This window comes from Cricetulus griseus, chromosome 7, assembly GCF_003668045.3.
Source record: "Cricetulus griseus strain 17A/GY chromosome 7, alternate assembly CriGri-PICRH-1.0, whole genome shotgun sequence".
In the NCBI taxonomy this organism is placed as follows: Eukaryota; Metazoa; Chordata; class Mammalia; order Rodentia; family Cricetidae; genus Cricetulus; species Cricetulus griseus.
The window spans coordinates 41,869,501-41,884,551 of record NC_048600.1 but is presented as its reverse complement, the minus strand read 5'-3'; positions in this window follow the sequence as shown (position 1 = coordinate 41,884,551).

Sequence of the window (15,051 nt, the reverse complement as noted above, 5' to 3'; positions counted from 1 at the left end):
GCTTTGGATTAGCTAGAACGGAAGGACACTTTGGCCAGTAAGGCGAGGACTCTGGAAGGTAGGCTGGATCCTAGTCACCAAGGTCATTGAAGGAGTCTGGGTTTATTACACATGAAAACTAAAACCTCTGTCCTCTTTTCCTTTTGTGTGTGTGTGTGTGTGTGTGTGTGTGTGTGTGTGTGTGTGTGTGTGTGTGTGTGTGTGTGTGTGTGTGTGTGTGTTGGGCACTCGTGGAGGTCAAGGACAACTTTGAGGAGTCAGGTCTCCTTCCAGCATGTGGGCTTTGGCTATGAAATTCAGGTCTTTAGGCTTGGCAGACAAACGCCCATGAGCCATCTCACCAACCCTTTTTCATTCTTAGGTGATATTAAATAAGGGCAACCTGTTACAAATATATTTTACCGGGTGTTAATGGTTTTGCTATTTAAAATGGCCGAGGTGGGGGTGGGTGGCGAGGCTGGAGAGATGGGTTAGTGGTTCGGTTCTTTTAGGGGACCCTTGTTCAATTCCCAGCACCCACAAGGCATCTCACAACTGCCTGTAATTCCAGTTCCAAGGGATCTGACACCTTTTCACAGACATATATGTGGATGAAACACCAATGCACGTAAATAATTTTTTATAATGGCCCTAAAGGTAGGGCTGAATTGCTGTCTAGTGTTTCTAACTGAAAAGGGGTTTACTATCCTTTGTGTGGATTATACCTAGTAGTGATTACCTTGGAATCACCAGTAATGTGTCACTGTCACATTAAGGAGAAAGTAAAAGCACTCCCCCTTAGAGTTGTTTAATCAAGAGCAAGTTCAGGTTAATTCTCTACTTCATGCTTTCTGTGTCACCCATCCTCTGTTGTATGGGTCTGAATCTGTGCCTGCCTGAAGGCTGCCTTGTGAAAATGTACTAGCTGAGTTTGTATAGACTTGACTTTAAATTGAATTAAACAGAAGCAATAATATATGTCAGACCAGGTGTCTTTAAACATATATATTCTGCTGGGTGGTGGTAGGACATGCCTTTAATCCCTGCACCCGGGAAGCAAAGGCAGTCGGATTTCTGAGTCAGCCTGGTCTACAGATCTAATTTCAGCACAGCAAAGACTACACAGAGAAACGCTACCTTGGAAAACAAAAACAAACAAACATAGACTTGAAAGGGGGAAAACTAAACTCAAAGGCTTCATTTCTAATAATTTAAAAATAAAGGGACCAGACCCTCACTCAGATCCCTGCTTTAGCAGCCATGACAGGCTAAGAAAAGACACATAGGCCTCTGGCACAAGGAAACTCTAGATCCTCTGGCCTCCTAGAGCCTAGGGCCAAAACTAAGCACAAAGAAACTCCAGACACCCCACCCCACTGCCAGCCTCCTAGGTGCTTGGTTCCTGGGAACTATTGGCCACAAAACAAACTCTAGGGAAGACCAAAACCTCCCCTGTAGTCTCCAGGATACAGTTCTGAAAACTATTGATATCTATGAACAACAGGCCACCTACAAGTAACAACACAAAGCCATAGTAACCACAGAATGTTCCCTCTCAGACTTGACCAATGAGAATACCTGGTACACAGGTATTTCATGCCAAAATATGACTTTGAGTAATTTCTTGATTGTTCCCCAAATGTCAACCAATCAGAAATCAACCTGTACCTAATGATGTAATCCTGCAACTTTTGTCTTTAAAACCTAGCAATAGACAGGAACTTCACCCTCTCTGGAGGCTGATGTGTCAGCTTCCTAGACGGCGTCCCTTCCAAGGTGTAAGATAAACAATTTAAGTCGGACGTTGGTGGCACATGCCTTTAATCTCAGCACTCTAGAGGCAGAGGCAGGCGGATCTCTTGTGAGTTCGAGACCAGCCTGGTCTACAAGAGCTAGTTCCAGGACAGTCTCCAAAGCCACAGAGAAACCCTGCCTCAAAAAACAAAAACAAAAAAGATAAACAATTTAATAAACCTTATGCATTTGTGTCGGTGGTCTGTCTCCCTGGTCTCTTTGGGGAACCTTGTGACTTGGGCACAACATCTGGGGGCTTGTCCGGGATCCCCAAAGACCCTCTGGACCCCAGAACTCCAGAGGTTTTGATCAACCACCTGGGCAAGTTAGATTGTTCCTGTTTAATTTTCCTTTTTCTCTGGCCAGCATCTCTGCCTCAGACTCTGTACAGGTCACATGTACCTAGGCGGACTCCCTAATAGGTAGACTTGGAGAAACTGGGAGATGTCCCTCTTCCTCGTCAGGATGGGGGCCCATCTGGGGCCAGCTGGTCAGGATCCCTGGATGCCATCTGTTTGTCTGAAAGTTATGAGCACAGTGAGCTTTGGTGGGCCTTCATCCAATCCATAAGGTTTTTAGCCTGATAGAGCCAAGCCAACCCTCTGAATTCCATGGAACTCTGGTACTCGGTCTTGGAACTCTGATAATCTGTATTGGGCCCCTTTCTTTTGTTTAAGTGCTGTGTTTGTTTGTCTGGTTTTGTCTTGTCTTGATGGTACTAACAATATGGACCTGACTGGGATGAAGCCTAACATGGAACAGACACCATCCTCCTCTCTAGATCTCTGACTGACCCATTAAAAGGACATGAAACAGAGAATCTGGGATTGTGGCTAAAAATGTTAGGAAAAAGCTTTTCTTTCAGAAACACTGACAGTCAAGGACACTCTGTGCTCACCAGCTCCGATCTTCATCCCCCTCCTTCCTAATTATGCCAGTCTAGATACTTTGGGAGGCATTAACTTGTATTTTAAATACAAGTCAAAGATACATTAGGTTTAAAATTTTAGGCTTTTACTTCCACAGTGGGGGGAAAAAAGATGTAACCAGAGGCTCATGGGAATCTAACCCTATATGTCTCTTAGAAGTAGTAGTTCAGCTGAAAGACCCCGCCCCCTGGCTGGTTCTCTCTCGGTGACACTCCCGTACGCGCGCACCCACACGCCTGGCGGCTGGCTCCCTCCCAAGCCGTTCACCCAGGCGGGGCCGAGACCCAGGCCCGCCCGCCTGGCGCCGGCCCCGGGGCTGGGGCCGAGCGGGGAGAGGACGCCCCCGCCCCCGCGCCCCCGCCCGATGGGGAACCTCCGTCCCAAGGTCAGCCATCTGGACGCGGAGGGGGGAATTGGGTCTGTTGTACCAGGTGCAGACCTTGAGAATATACTGACCTAAAATAACTCTGTACCTCATTAAATTGTCCAATAGAATCCCTGTAACTATGCTTTTCGTTTCTGCACTGTGCTTTTAGCTATATAAGGACCCCTCTCCCTTGGCTCGGGGCTTGGCCTAACAAAAGCTAAGCCCCCGGGTAAGCTCGCCATCAATAAAACCTCTTGCTTTTGCATCCAAAGTTCGTGGTTTCGCCGATTCCTGGGTGCGGGTCTCCTTCTACGAAAGTACCTCTTCTGAGGTCTTTCATTTGGGGGCTCGGTCCGGGATCGAGACCCGCCCAGGGACCACCGACCCACGTCTGGGAGGTAAGCGTTGTGCGGATCCGCTGTCTTGTGTCTTGTCTGTCTGTCTGAATCCGTCTTATGAACTGCGCCTGCGTTTGTGTAGTACCCAGCTGCGTACAATTGTATTTGGCGGCTCCGGGGAGGAACTGACGGGTTCGGACTCCCGACCTCGGCTCCAGGAGACGTCCTGGTAGCGATTGAGGCCTTAGTGGGCTCACCTTTGTACTTTTGGTTTTGAGCTGAGATTTATGACTGGACATCTTCCCAGTCTCTTTGGAGAAGGCCCTCGGCTTGAGGGATTTGCAATCTTTACTGGGGACGAAGAAGGAGGGCCCCCTTCTTCGACCCCCCTCTCAATTCTTACTTTCGACTCTCTGTCGAAACCGCACTGCGAAAGCCTGTTCTGTGTTGTTTGGTCTTTGTTTTGTAGTTGATGTGCATAAACGCAAATGGATTACTCTTTGTTCCTCAGAATGGCCAGCCTTTGACCCCCCAAACTATATTTCAGGTAAAAGAGAAGACACCTGAGGTACTCCCCCCGGGAGAATTGACTGAGGAGCCCCCGCCAGGACATCTAAACGGCCTTAAAGTTATTAAGAACTGTAAAAAGAGTTTAATAAAATTTTTATGTTGACTGAGAAGAAAAAAAAATATAAGAAACTTAAATAATAAAGAAAGAAAGAAAAAAAGAAAACTTGTCTAAAAATGTCTAAGAGAGTCAGAGAAATGAACTAAAAGGTTATAGAGGGTTAAAGCAAGTCATAGCAGAGAAGATTGTTACAGAAAGTAATAGAGGGTTAAAGCAAGTTGTAAAAGGTCAAAAAAAAAAGGTTGTTAAAAGTCAGAAAAAAAAGGGTTGTTATAAGTCAGAGAAAAATATAAACTATGCTATGGTTTCTCATGTTTAATCATATTAAGCTAATTCTGTTTTAAAAGGTCCTGTTTATTTCTCAAGTAAATTATATATACTTGTTTTAAAATGTTCTGTTTCCCGGTAGCCAGCACATGGCAAAATGTTCACATGACTTGACTGGTCGCCATTTTGCTAAAATTAAAAAAAAAAAATACTTAAACCACCATCTTGACTAAAGATGACCGCATGGAAATTAGAGATACCATCTTAGAAACAAGTTTTTCAGTTAAGATTTAAAATGTTAATGCTTCTATATATTACAGAAAGACCTTAAGGGAATTTAAATTTCTTTTAAAAAAAAAACCAGTTTTTTTAATGTTTGTTTTTATTAATGTTTGTACTTAAAGAGCTTCAATTTAGAATTATTTTTGAGCAAAGCCTGACAATGTAAAGTTTTTGTTTTATGAAAGATGCTGATCTATTATAAGATATTACAGTTTATATTTTAGAAATAAGTTTAGGATGTTGGTAACACACACCTTTAAGCTCAGGGTGTAGGTAGCACACGCCTTAAGTTTAGAACATTGATGACACACGCCTTTAGTCCCACCACTCGGGAGTAAGAGGCAGATGGATCTTTATGAGTTCAAGGCCTGCCTGGTCCGGCAGATCGAATTCCAGGACAGGCTCCAAAGTCACAGAAAAACCCTGCCTAAGAAAGAAGTTAAGCTACTGTTTAAGGAATATAAGGTAGCTCTATGCAGTTTTAAGTTCAGCTGTGCTGTTTCAAACATCTTACTAAGTTAAAACCAGTTACAGTCAGACTAAAAATTATTTACAGAAATAAGACCTTACCTAGCCACCTGTATACTTAATGTGTGCTTAAGGCAAGTAATTAAAACAGACAAACAGACCTCTAATGCTTCAGAGATCTTCAGAATATGGCATTTAAATTGTTATCTTTAAAGTTTATAATGTCAGACAGACTGCCAGATCCTGACAATGACCCGAAGATTACAGGCATCTCAGTTCCTGCACCTGGACCAATGAGCGAGATGCTCAGATATGAAACCTGCCGCCTGCCAGAACCTGGCCGAGACTGTGGACGAAGCTGCTGGACACTGGAAAATTGATTGTACCCCTTTGCCTAGACAAAACAAGGTCAGTCTTTTCCATGTCCCTCTTCCACAGAGAGGAAAAAAACTCTCACAATATAGGCCTGGCGAAGATTGCTGTTCTTTGAGACAGCTGCCTCCAACGGTGATGGAGAAACTTAGGTTTGGCTAACTGTATATAAACTGGCTTCTGTCACTTTTTAATAGATTCGGATAAAATATACCCTTCTCAGATCTCTGAAATATTACTGGTTGTCAGCTTGACAGCATCAGACAGTTAGATCCACTATAGACTAGTCAGTATGTTAATTGATAAAATAATGACTATATACTGTTCAGGCATGAGCTCAAAATTTTAAAATTTATTTTGGTTGTCATCTAAGTACAAACTTAAAGGGCTTTTCATCAGGCCAAAGGCACCTCTGTCCAATCCATACCTGGCTCTCTGGACAGAGGAGAAATGTACATGTTTATAGCCCAAATCTGTAGTTTTTGCTAGGACTCAAAGTTATAAATATGTTCTTGCTGTTTGAACAGATATCCAGATATCTGCTTTTTCTGCACTATGGGCTTCAATAAATAAGTTTTAACCTCTGTTCCTAGTTTAAATATGTCTTAAACAGGTTTCTGCTTCTGACAGACATCTGAGTATCAGTTGCGGACTACAGGCTGTTCTAAATAGACTACGAGCCCTGGACTTGCTGTGGATGTGAAACAGTCCAGCTGATATGGACACTCCCTGTCTCTGCAACAATGGCTGCTAACCAGAAGCCCCTGATGGATTCCCCATTGCCTAAATTCCTTTTTGCTTTTGACTAGCATTTCAACCTTCTGGGGTCCCTAACTTCGTCCCAAAGTCAGCAGGAAGCAGTTTGGAAAAGAATTTCGCCGTCCATTTTCCCTGGTTAAAATGCTAAGTCAAAAGGAACTCCCTTGCATGGGGATGCGAAAAGACAGGGGATGCGAAACGACAGGGGATGCTCACTGGAAGCCTTCATTCTCATGGGACAAGATTCAGGTAACCAGAGGATGGCAAAAGGGCTCCACCGGTACCACCTCTATGCCTCTCCTCTATGCCTCTCCTTATTTCCTTTACGGATGAGGGTAAGAAAGCAACAAAATGACAGAAGGGATATGCTTGGGGCCTTCGCTGGTACCTGTCGGGACCAGATCAGGGGGGCCATCTTTAAAATTAGACTCAAAGTAAAAACTATCACCAACCTGAATATGTTTACAGCGTATTAGGGAAATCAACCCGATATAAGAGGGAGCCAATATCCTTTACCGTGGCCCTATTATTAGGAGGGATAACAGTGGGGGGCATAGCAGCCGGCATAGGGACCGGAACCATTGCCTTACAGGGAATTAATCATTTTAAGCTTCTACAACAAGCCATGCACACAGATATCCAGGTCCTAGAAGAGTCAGTCAATGCACTCGAGAAATCCTTATATTTGGTCCCTACATTCTAATAGACCCAGAATATCCAGAGACCTCTGAATGAAAGATTCCATTCAGTTACAAGAGAAATGGGGGAATGAAAGACCCCGCCCCCTGGCTGGTTCTCTCTCGGTGACACTCCCGTAAACGCGCGCACCCACACGCCTGGCGGCTGGCTCCCTCCCAAGCCGGTTCACCCAGGCGGGGCCGAGACCCAGGCCCGCCCGCCTGGCCGCGCCCCGGGGCTGGGGCCGAGCGGGGAGAGGACGCCCCCCGCCCCCCCCCGCCCGATGGGGAACCTCCGTCCCAAGGTCAGCCATCTGGACGCGGAGGGGGGAATTGGGTCTGTTGTACCAGGTGCAGACCTTGAGAATATACTGACCTAAAATAACTCTGTACCTCATTAAATTGTCCAATAGAATCCCTGTAACTATGCTTTTCGCTTCTGCACGGTGCTTTTAGCTATATAAGGACCCCTCTCCCTTGGCTCGGGGCTTGGCCTAACAAAAGCTAAGCCCCCGGGTAAGCTCGCCATCAATAAAACCTCTTGCTTTTGCATCCAAAGTTCGTGGTTTCGCCGATTCCTGGGTGCGGGTCTCCTTCTACGAAAGTACCTCTTCTGAGGTCTTTCACAGCCTTTATTAATTATTTGTAGCAGCATCATACAATATAGCTACCTCAAATAAACCTATTTGACTGTATATGATTTGGCTGATACTTCATGGGCTCATTCTGACTAAAGTATAAAGAATGATTTAGACCAGGTACAATCAGGAAGCTGGAAGGTAAATAAGCACCTAATGCAATTTAAATTTTTCTACTAACTCTAGCATTAGAGGGGAAAGCAATTAAGAATATATAGTGTTCTTACAGATGACCCAAATTCAAGTCCCAGCATCCATGTCAGGTGGCTTACAACTTCTTGTAACTCCAGCTCCAGCTGGCCTCCACTGGTGCCTATACTCACATGTACATACCCTACACAGAATTAAGAATAATAAAAATAGCAACTTAATGAGATGGATTACTGTATAAAAGTACATCCTGACAACCTGTGTTCAGTCCTCAGACCCACATGGTGGAGAAAGAAATGGCTATCCAGTTCTCTGACCTCCACAGGAGGACCATGACACTTCTGCCTCCACAAAAAAAGTAAATAATTTAAAGCCTTAAAAAATAATACAAACCTTTTTTCAATTTGCCATGCATTAAAAGCTGGGCACACTACCCAGGTGTGGTGGCACATGTCTCTAATACAAGCATTTGGAAGGAGAAACAGGTGGATATCTGAGTTTGAGGCCAACGTGGTCTACAGAATGAGTTCCAAGATAGCCAGGGCTACACAGAGAAACCCTGTTCTCGAACCATCAAAAAAAGATGGGTGCAATGGTATATGCTTGCAATTCCAACCCTAGAGAGACTGAGGCAGGAATATCTCAATTGTAGGCAAGCCTAGCCTACCCTGTCCCCAGCAACGTAGGGCTAGGGATGGGGCTCAGTGGTAGAACACTTGCTTGCCTATTATACAGAAACCCTGGGGTTCAACCCTAGTACCACACACAAAATTGTTTTTAATTGAAAGAATTAGGAGCATAAAAAGAGATAATGATTTTGGGGCTTTTTTTTGAGATAGTGTTTAATAAAATTAATTTTGATACTAGCATATACTGTTCCAAGTATATTGGGTTAAATTATTGTTTCAACATTTAATATAAAAATATCAATGAAACATTTTACCTTTCTTCACAGTGTCTTTGAAATATATGCCCTATTTTATTCTAACAACACACCTAAATATAGATCAGCTACATTTCAAGAGCTACCACATGTGGTTTGTGGCTAGTGTAGTGGATAGCACTGACCTAGAACATTTATTCATTTACTCAATCAACCAAGGACGGTATTATAGTCCTGGAAATACACAAAATGGAGTGAGGCCAATCTCTGTTCTCAAAATACACACAGTCCAGATGGGAAGACTGGGATGGTAGCTTATTTTGAAAATGACAAAGGACTTTGGGAAAGCTAGATATGATGGTGCATATAATCCCAGCACCCAGGAGACTTAGGGAGGATTGTCATGAGTTTGAGACTGTTCTGTACCACATAGCAAAACCCAGCTTTAAAAATAACAAATAGAGCCGGGCATTGGTGGCACAGGCCTTTAATCCCAGGACTCAGGAGGCAGAGGCAGGTGGATCTCTGTGAGTTTGAGGCCAACCTGGTCTACAAAGTGAGTTCCAGGACAGCCAGGAAACCCTGTCTCTTGGGAAACTACACACACACACACACACACACACACACAATGAGGGAATAAATAAGAGTTCAAAGTGCCTATTGGAAGACAAATGTTCCTTAAAAATTAATCACAGTGGATGTGGTAGTCATATGTAGAATACATTCTAGGCCAGCCAGCATTGCATAGTGGGACCCTGTCTCAAACACACAAAAAGGTTAATCATAAACTCAAGAACCGTGAAGTTCCACTCCCAGGAATAGTCCACAAAGAACTGAACACACAGATCCACAAAAAAGCATGTGCACAAATGTTCATGGTATGAATGTCCATATATTGAAGGGACCAGCTCCCCATTTCAGCAGCCATAACAGCCGAACATGTACGTGCTTGTCTGAACTAGCCTTAGTCACTAAGAGGTTAGAGCCTGCCTCATGGCAAGGAACCAATCAGAAGTTAGCTTTACGGCGCTGGGTATGCTTTATGGACAAGTGCACAGCAATGATATATAGAACATAGCAATCACCCTGGGAGGGCCTATGGGCAGTAACAACCAGTTGACCAATCAACACAGGGCAAGCCTGGAGGCACACCAATCCTGAGCCTGTGCGTACCCCTAGACACTCCCCTTACGCTTCCCTATAAGATCTCCATGCAGTGGCTTCTTTCTTAGCCATCCACCATGGTGGACTGATGAAAGGCCCGAGCTAACATGGGGTTAGCTCATTAAACAACTGCAATAAAGCCTCTTGCTGTTTGCATCAAGCTTTTGCCTCTGCCAGGTGATTGGGGTCTTCACGGTCATGGACAGAGATCCTGGGGGCCTGAGCCTCCGGGGGTCTTTCACATGCAGCACCATTGCCCATCCTTTGCCACCTATTGAAGTTATCATGTGTAGGCAGGAGTCCTCCTGTCAGGTAAATTTTCATCCTCAGTATCTGACTGAACCCTCATCCCTCAGCTTATGTTAGATCACCCTACTGCCTTCAGCAAGCATCTCATAGGTTGGTTTACCCAATAGTTACCCTGCCCTCTCTGTATTGTTCCACCAACCCCTCCCCCCAACACATATACATACATATGTATGTATACACACACACAGGATATAAATCCTTGCTTTTCCTTGTTGTAATCAATTAGAGATAAACCTATTTATTTCATTGTTCTCTTCTTGGCATAATTCCTGAATAAAATCTACTTTTTTATAGGCAATTGCTGCTGTGTTTCCTTTAACACAATACAAATGACAAATGTAGGTCTAGCCACACTGTGGAATATTATTCAGCTATAAAAAGAAATGAAGTCTGATATAGGCTACAACATTAATGAAGCTTAAAGTGCTATGCTTAGTGAAAGAAGTCATTAACATAAAATGTCTGTTATGGCCCAGAGAGAGGCCAGGTGGGTTTTTTTTTTTAAGGTTTGTTTTTATGCAGGGCATTGGTGGCTCACTCCTTCAATCCCAGTACTTTGTAGGCAGAGGCAGGCAGATATCATGAGTTTGAGGCCATCCTGGTCTACAGATCGAGTTCCAGTACAACTCCCAAAGCAATACAGAGAAACCCTGTCTCAAAAAAAAATTTTTTTTAATTCTTTTGATGTGTATGAGTGTTTTCCCTGAATGTACATCTGTGCACCACATACAAGTAGTACCCATGGAAGCCAGTAAAATGCATGGAATCCTCTAGAGCTGGAGTAACAGATGTTGTAAGCCACCATGTGGGTACTGGGAACCAAACCCAGATCCTCTGCAAGAGCAACAAGCGTTCTTGCTGTGAAAGAGCTGACCATGCTGTTTGCGGGGCGGGGGGGGGGGGGTGGTGGTGGTGGAAGGAGGTTGGAACTTTGGGCTAGAAAAGCCATTGAGTATTCAAAGCCTATGAGCTGTTGTGAGAACTTGGGAAGATTAGAGGACAATGCTGAGAGCTATTCAGATGAGGGAAGCCTACCTTTTGAAATTTCAAAGGGAAGCAAAAACTACTGGTCCATTTGATTTTGTTTTGGTTTTTAGACTAGACTGGTCTCAAACTCACAGAGATCTGTCTGCCTCTGCTTCCTGAGTGCTGGGATTAAAGGTGTGCATCAGCACTGCCCTGCAAAACTTTAGTTTTTAGAGACAGGGTTTCTCTGTGTAGCTTTGGAGCCTATCCTGGCACTCACTCTGGAGACCAGGCTGGCCTCGAACTCACAGAGATCTGCTTGCCTCTACCTCCCGAGTGCTGGGATTAAAGGCATGTGCCACCAACACCAGGCAACTTTAGATTTTTTAAAGAGACTGGATATTTTGTTTTGTTTTTTTCTTAAAACTGATTCTTTACTGGTACAGGATCAGAGGAAAACGTTCTCACAAATCTTACTCATAGAAAGCCCACTTTCAAACAAATTTAAACAAAGAAAATATATAAGATAAATTCTCCAGGTCCACACATGCCTCCTAAAGATTTTCTAAAACTCTTAATAAGTTGTCAACCATTTATTACTAAAAATTCAAGATTCTAAATGTTTTTAGAACAAAACCATACACATCATGATTTCCAACTGAAACTGTAAACTGAGCTTGAAAAAAATAGTTTCAAGACTAAAGTTAGTATTGTTTCTTTTTTAGTTTTACTCAATTTCAGTGGCCGGTGACTACTGCCCAAGATGACACGGTGACTGAACACAGATCCCTGTAGGATCCAATGGAATTTTTCCCATGGTTACAAACACAACAGTGAGGCACCAAAAACTCAAATTAATAAAAGTTTTAAAATTTAGGCCCTGAAAGGGAACATCTAATGATAAAGGAAAATTTAACTCCTTAAATCAGGAGTGCATGACTGGCGACTGATCCCCTGCTCTCGGAGAAGGGGAGGTAACTGTCCACCACTCCTGTTAACATTCCTTTGCTAATTGCTGGTCATAAAGATTCCCCAGCCCAGGGGATAACTGACAGACCCTGTGACTCTATAACCCTGCAAGCCCATGCCCTGTCTTATCTCAGTGAAATGTATCTCTCTTAAAATGTATAGTTACTAACTCTGTACTTTGTATGAATTTCAACCTTATGGTCTGCCCCTTTAAAAGCTTCTCTTTTTGGCTGGGTGGCATCTCATTTGCCCACCATGCAGTGAGATCCTAGCTGGCCAGTTTGAAATACAAAGAAACCTTTTGCTTTTGCATCAGAGTATTGTCTCCTTGGGTTAGTCTCTGAGTGCTGAGAACCTGTCACAACACAGTAATGCTTCCCAACACTGGATATTTCAATGAGACTGAATTTTTAAAGTGTTTGAATTTGTAAAGGCTGAGGGACTTTAAAGTTATTTATGTTTTATATTTTTATGCTGCAATATCAATATTGGGGACAAATGAAAAAGGGAGTGTTCTAGTTGAAAAGTGATGTTTGTGTGTCAAGTTGACAAGGGGTCAGTTGTGCTAAGAGGCTAGTTCTTTATGTCAATTTGACACAGGTTAGAGTCATCTGAGAGAAGGGGGGGACCTCAACTGAGAAAATGCCTTCCTAAGATTGGGCTGTAGGCAAGCCTGTAGGACATTTTCTTAATTGGTGATTGATATGGGAGGGCCCAGCTCACTGTGGGTGGTCTGACTTGGGCTGGTGGTCCTGGGTTCCATAAGAAAGTAGGCTGAGCAATCAATGAAGAGCAAGCCAGTAAACAGCATCCTCCATGGCCTCCAGGGTCCTGCTTTGTTTGTGGTCCCTGTAAGTGAAGTAAACCCTTTCCTTTCCACACTGCTTTTGGTCATGGTGTTTCAGCACTGCAGTAGTAGTTGTATAGCCCTGGCTGTCCTGGGACTCCCGATTTGTTCCAGGCAAGCAGGAAGTGCTCCTAAGCACTGAGCCATCCATCTCTCCAGGACATACATGCATTAGAGTTTGTTGTCAGCTGATGGTATTATTGGGAGGCCTAATGAAGACTTAGGTCATGTGGGTGTGTCCTGGAAGGATGTATCTTGTTCCTGCCCCCCTATTGGTCTCTGCTCCTAGCCACCATGAGGTGAGCAGCTTTCTTCTGCTACTCCCTCCGAACTATGTTGCTCTGCCCTCACTAAAGGCCCACAGTAAGGAGGCTGTGACCATGGACTGAAACATCTGAAACTCAGCGAAAATAAAACTTTCCTCCTGCCGTGCAGTGGTGGCGCACGCCTTTAATCCCAGCACTCGAGAGGCAGAGGCAGGTGGACCTCTGTGAGTTTGAGGCCAGCCTGGTCTCCAGTGCGAGTGCCAGGACAGCCTCCAAAGCAACACAGAGAAACCCTGTCTCAAAAACAAAAACAAATAAACAAAAAACCCTTTTCTCTCTCTCAGCTTGCCAATTTGCTTAGACTGGCTGGCCAGCAAACCACAGTAATCATATATACTTTTTCTTTTGAGACAGGGTTTCTCTGTGTATTCCTGACTGTCCCAGAACTTGTTCTGTAGCCCAGTATGGCCTCAAACTAAGAGATCCACCTGCCTCTGCCTCCCAGTGCTGGGATTGTAAGAACCCCCAGAAGCTCAGGCCTCCAAAATCTTTTCCCAGGACCGTGACCACCCTAATCACAATGAGGAATCGGAAACTTGATGCAAACAGCAAGAGGCTTTAATGAAAGGTGGATGTTTGTACTCTCTCAGCATGCAGATAGAGAGCAGCCCCGTCCCCCAGGCACAGGCGTTTTTAAAGGCAAAACCCACAAGCTTAGGGAGGGGCCTGACCAGAGTCATGGGTTCCTAGGAGGCCCTTCATCTTGAGGAGAGGGCTGGGAATCAGATGGCCTCCTGACCCACCAGTTGTAAAACCTGCAGACCTCAGGATATGCTTATCTTGCCTGAGCAAATGGTAGCTATCTCTTTGTTTCATAGGGACCCTTAATTGTTAATTATTGACACATTGGCCAGTGGGGCACTCTGTTTCCTCCATGAGCCCCTCGGGGAGGGTGGCCATCTGGGAATTCTTGGTACCCAGTTATCTTATGGCCTTGTAAGCTAGTAAATTCCAGGCCCTAAATCATAGTAGTGGCCTTAGTTTCTGGACTAGGCTACCCTACATTCAGTTTGGAGAGTTTCCTTATCTGGGCTATATTTCTTTGCTAATTTTTAAGTCTTTCAGGATCAAAGGCGTGGGCCACTATATCCAGCTCTATTCCTATCTCTTACTTCCTCAGTGCTAGGATTACAGGCTTGTGCTACCATACCCAGCTATTAAATTGATGGTTTTTTTTGGTATTTTGTCATAGCAACAGAAATCTGACTAACAATATCCAGAAAAGGCAAATATACAGAGTAAATGATTAGTGGTTTCCTCAGGTCGGACAAGTTCAAGAGAAATGGGGGAGGACTGGTACATGCTGATAGATGTAGGATTTCCAAGTAGTCCAGACTGGCCTGATACACCTTAGGTAGCCCTGGATTCTCTCAAATGTGCCACCCTCCCATGTCTGTTTACCAAATGATGGGATTACATCAGGAAGTTCCATACAGCCTGGACGGCAATGAAACAACCAGCTACCCCAGGACGTGGCAGCACCCCAACCTTCTCAGGTCCCCTAAAGATGGTCAACTCCCCCCCACGTCAGCAGGAAGCAGTCTTGAGAATTCAACGCCCTTATTCCTTAACCTGCTATGTCTAACACCCCACCTTTTTTTTAATAATAAGTAGAGGTGGGAATGAAAGGTTCAGGCATTATGCTGGCCTGCCCCTGTTACCCGGTGGAACAGGCAGTACCCTGGTCAGCCCAAGGTTCAATGGGAATTAAGTATGCATGCAGGTGCAGAGGACCCCTTTAAAAAGACAGATGCCTACCCATTTACTCTCTCTCTGTTTCCTCTCTGTTTCTTCTCTGCTTCCTCACTGCTTCCTCTCCCCTCTCTCTCTCACCTATGCGCTCTTTCTGTGGCAACCTGCCATGGCGGTCAGCCATTATCCCTGTTCCTTTCCTCTTCTTAGTCTCCCTACTCTGCCGGGCCTTATAATAAACTTATAG